The following is a 5,114-nucleotide window of genomic DNA, read 5'->3' as shown; positions in this document are numbered from 1 at the left end:
TGCATAATTCAAAGATTTCTATTTATTCGATTTATAGTAGAGAAGATAAGGTCTCCGTTGGACCTTGAATTTTCGAAAAGATAGATAGTGAAATATCATTGGAAAGATCCTTAAATATCTTCTTACGCAAAGTCTTTGTAATATTTTGTCGTATGAGAATATTGTGATATCATTTCGTGATAGTGATTTTAAATATTTAATATTTTCTTTTAAACGGAGCGCAAATGAAGAAGGAATAATGAAATATTTATTATATATATATATATATATATATATATATATATATATATATATATATAAATATTTATTTACATATAAACACATACACATATATATATATATGTGACATATTGTACGTAATGACATCATCGCCGGGAATATAAAAAATAAAAAAAAAACAAAAGAGAAAAGAAAAAAAAAGAGAAAGAAATATATACTTAGCAATCATTTATTTTGACATGAGTTAATTTGAGTTAACATTGTTAAGAGGAAAATCGTAAAGGAAGTATTCGATTAGAGGCCATTTCCGTCTGGTCTTTTTGGGTGAGTCTATAGACTATTTTCGTATATATACCTACAATATATATCTACGGTTAACTCGGGCCCCATTATGTTTTCGTCGAAAGAGGTCAACCCGGTTACAATCGAACCGTGAAAATAATTTCTGATCTCTTTTTCGATATCCTTGGAAGAGTTCCTGTAAACAGTGGATGTGCTCCTCCTCCTCTTTGTAAAAACATTTCACGTTCTTCTTATTTTATGTCGTTAATTTATCTTTTACGATTATTACTTTCTTTCTTTCCCTTTTTTTTTTTTTTCTTTTTTCCTTATATACTATCATCGTCATCGTTATAATAATAATAATAATAATAATAATTATTATTATTATTATTGTAATTATTGTCATTTTCCATCGAATTGTCATGTTTATCGTTATCTCTTTTTAATCTGTAATAAAAATCAATTAAGATAGTAATAATTATGATGAATGTAAAAACATATTGAGATCGACATTTAAGGTTCACTGAATCGTATTTCTAGTAAGATTAAGAACGATGAAACGCATGTGTATGTATCTCTATGTATGGTATGTATATATCTATGTATGTATTCGTTCGAATGAGCGTTAAATGCGCTAAGTAAGAAGTATTCTCTGTTAGACGCAAATGCACGTCAATTGTCGTATTAACTAGCGTATGTCTCTATGTACTCATTCATATACATATATATATATATATATATATATATATATATATATATATCTGAGGGTGTGTATTGGTTTTGTTCGATAGACTTTCAATAATAGATATTTGTAGAAAGTAGATATCTGTGAAATTTCGTTATCTTTTCTCATTGATATCAAATATTTTTTTCGATTGACTTAAAAATTGTTATTTAAAGTTTTTACGCAAGTAGGATAAGTAAATAATTCATAATTACATGGCCGTTTGCTCGATTGAACATTTTTTTCATTGATTCATCGAATTGGATAGATATAACTTTTTTTTTTTCCTTTCCTTTCACGATTTTCTTTTTACATTAAATACTATAGTAGTTAAATAGATAATTAAAAGTTTCAATTAGCATGGACATTCTATCGGAGTCGCGTCACGGACAACGATATAATCTCTCTCCCTCTCTCTCTCTCTCTCTCCCTCTCTCTCTTTCTCTCTCTTTTTCTTTCTCTCTTTCTCTTTCTCTCTCTTTCTCTCTCTCTCTCTCTCGTGCCATCGTCGACGTCCAATGGCAATGAGGTTGTTAGCTCGGCCGGTTGAACGAAACGCGTAGACAAAGGAGACGGGAGGCCTTCGTAGCACGTGTGTAACTGCCTTTAATGCTATGGGGAAACATAAATAAAGTCAGGGTCAAACGACCGCACGTCATCGTTTCTCCATAGCGGCCCGTCCTCTTATCCAGACTTCTCCTCTTCTATATTTTCTCTCTATGTACGTAAATATGTGCGTTTATATGTTCCTCTCTCTCTCTCTCTCTCTCTCTCTTTCTGTTTCTATCTATCTTTGTTCTATGCATAGTTTACTTTTAAAATTGTTATAGAAACTCTTTAAATCGTTTTTTTAATTACGAGTGTTAAACATTCTTCGAACGTTCTTCAAAGTTTCCTAATCAATTTTTTTCTTTCTTCCTTTCTTCTTGACGAATCGATATCAATGAGGTTTTTTTCTAAAAAATAATATTTTATAAATATAATCATGCAAAATATAAATGTATACATATATTTATTTATTTATTTATTTATTTATTTATTTACTAACTGCTAGGACAACAATGGTAGTCATTCGCTTTTGTATTTCATGGTCATAATAAAATAGGCGTAACATCAATGTGCCATCTAACGTTACGTTCTGTTTATTGGAATTTATAGGTCATTAACGATGTATAAAACGAAGGACAGATGCAGATTCCCTGTTACAAAAGCCTCAGCTCATTTCGTTCAAAGAGATATATAATACATTTTCTTATTCTAGTCGGTCCGAAGGTTTTCCAAACGCTTTTTGTCCTCTAATATTGCACATTGCATATGAGATAAGAGAGGACGAATCATTAGCTCGTCGTTACGTTACAAACAAGGTCGTGGGGGAAGGATGGGGTGGGATAAGGGGATAGGGAATGCGCAATATTTCCTTTATTCTTCGTTTACAATGGACTAAAACATTCTTAGATGAAACGTGCATATATATATATCTTTCTAAGAGAATTGTCCTGTTTGAATGAGTTCGATACATTGAATCGATGATGCACTTAAGATCGATCGATAGATCGATAATGATATTATATTAACGAAATTAATCGGAAGCATGGAATTATGAGAAATTAATTTACGTATCTCGCAAAGACATCACGGAGATTAATCGAGTATTAGAATTTAATAGAACGCATATAATTTATGTGATTTATGGAAACTACTACCTTTTTTCTTTTTCTTTTTCTTTTTCTTCTTCTTCTTCTTCGATGGTATCAATCATCGTACAGGAAGCGATCTAGGATCTCGGTCACGTCATCTACCTCTTTTTCTCTCTCTCTCTCTCTCTCTCTCTCTCTCTCTCTCTCTTTCTTTCCCCTCTATTGATTGGCGAGCGAAACGTAAATAAAGAAGGCGTTCGTGAAAGATAGCTCCGGGTTTCTCTTTCAGACCACTCTCGCCGAAGGACGACCATCGACCGATTAAGACGCAGCAATTATTGGCCGGAGACCAGTTCCCGCTATTCCAGTTCTACGATGGTTACGTAATCGTGATTGTGAGACCGCATAAATATGCTTTAAATCCGCTATGTCGTTCTCTTTCTATCGCCGATGAATGCATTTAGTTTGTTCGTTTCGAAGAAGGACAACTTTTCATATGAATTTTTATCTTTTAGTTTGCCCTGTCATTTCTTTTCTTTTCTTTTCTTTTCTTTTTTTTTTTGTAAAGGAAATAGCAACGGTAACTTATGTAATCTCGTTTGCGATTTTAATTAGTATATTCAATAGAGTACCTGATAATTCTCTCTCTCTCTCCCTCTGTTGTCTCTTTCTTCATATGTCTGTCACTTTGTCTCTCTGACTATCATCTTTTACCGGAAGAGGTCGATCGATCGAAGAATCACGAGGTCATCGTGACGTACGCGATATACCGCTATCCTCTCACCAACGTGAGAGGTGTCCTTCGTTGGCCTTGTAATCTCGCTCGTTACCTCAAGGATAATACGAATTAATAGCTCGTTACGAATGTTCCACATTTCTCTTTCTTTCATCGAGCCAGGCCCCCTACAGATCAACTACTAATCTTTGAATCTAATCGTTAGATCGTACTCGTATAATGCGCCTTGTTGCTTTTCGATATAAAGAATCGAGTTTCATTCGAGATCGAGGATTCGTACGAGGAGATATTCAAGGACGTACGCTTTTACCTTACGATACGTCGAATTTTCTTTCCTTTTTTTTTTTTTCTTATTTTTTGTTTCGAAAGCAGAGAGAGAGAGAGAGAGAGAGACTGCAGTAGCGAAATAAAAACGAAAGAAAAATTCTCACACGACTTCGTCCCCGTGGGATCGATTTTACCATCCTCCCCTCCAACCCACGTAACACTTTTATTCGTAGTAAGGGTAAAATAAGGAATGGAGGAAATAAAAAAAAAGAAGAAGAAAACAAAAGAGACAAACAAAATAAAATTTACAAGAGGGTGGCCACAATGTCCTGTATCGTATTTCACCGGAATCGACGAGAATGATCCGAGCTCGTAACGTAATGTTCCCTCGTTCGGTGGGAAGCAACAATCGAGGTCATAAACCGCAACTTCCTTGAAATACTCGAGCGTTAATTACCGAACGTGATACTTTCTTTTCACTTGAGGTAATATATATATATATATATATATATATATATATATATATCGATGTTTAAGGAATGACGCAATGAGGTTAATTATTTAAAAATTATTATGTATCACGTAATGATACATTATAATGATTTCATATCCTAAACGTTCGTACATTAGATTCGATATTTTCAAATTTCGATGAAATTTATCGGAAAATTTTTAAAAGGGGAAAAAACGTATAATTGATCGTCGATAAAGTCGCAGTTCTATTTTATTTTTCATTTTCTTTCCTTTCTCTCTTTTGTTTTGTTTTCTTTTTCTTCTTACTTTCTCGCGTTCCAATATAAGTAACGATATATCTTTGTTACGTTAGTGGTATAGCGCGTGACCTATTGACGGAGAAACATTACTTTCGATTTCGTTCGTTCGAAAGCTCGAAGAACCCGAAAGTAAGTCAGTTCGGAGGTTGTTAAACGCGTCAACCTTGACTTCTCGTCTAGCGTTACTCCTCTACGTTCTCTGGTGCTCTTTGGTTTCGCTATGGCGATGGCAACGGAGACGGACTTTGCCTTGATCGCCCTTCAAAGATCTTGTTCGACCTCGAAACGGGAATTGAAATGGATGCGAGAGAGAGAGAGAGAGAGAGAGTGAGAGAGAAAGACTTGAAGCACTACCGAGAGTCATACTATAATTCTGGGCAATCAGTGAACAAACAGACGCGTCGGGAATAAAGGTGAGTCTAATTGATGCAATTCATATTCAAACGAGATCCACGTCCTTGACTGTTCATCGCGTA

At 34.2% G+C, this 5,114-nt stretch overlaps 1 long non-coding RNA gene across 1 annotated transcript; it reads right to left on the bottom strand.

Annotated features, from left to right (window-relative positions):
* Nucleotides 1-327: 327 nt before the first annotated feature.
* LOC124955287 lies at nucleotides 328-4,307 on the bottom strand. Its single transcript, XR_007102821.1, has 3 exons — nucleotides 2,274-4,307; nucleotides 1,441-2,181; nucleotides 328-948 (listed from the first exon to the last, which is right to left on the bottom strand). It is a non-coding gene; the product is annotated as an uncharacterized LOC124955287 (long non-coding RNA).
* Between the last annotated feature and the right edge of the window lie 807 nt (nucleotides 4,308-5,114).

Source organism: Vespa velutina, chromosome 18 (genome assembly GCF_912470025.1).
Source record: "Vespa velutina chromosome 18, iVesVel2.1, whole genome shotgun sequence".
Lineage (NCBI taxonomy): Eukaryota > Metazoa > Arthropoda > Insecta > Hymenoptera > Vespidae > Vespa > Vespa velutina.
The sequence above is the reverse complement of the archived record's forward strand: the minus strand, read 5'-3'. Positions and strand labels throughout refer to the sequence as shown.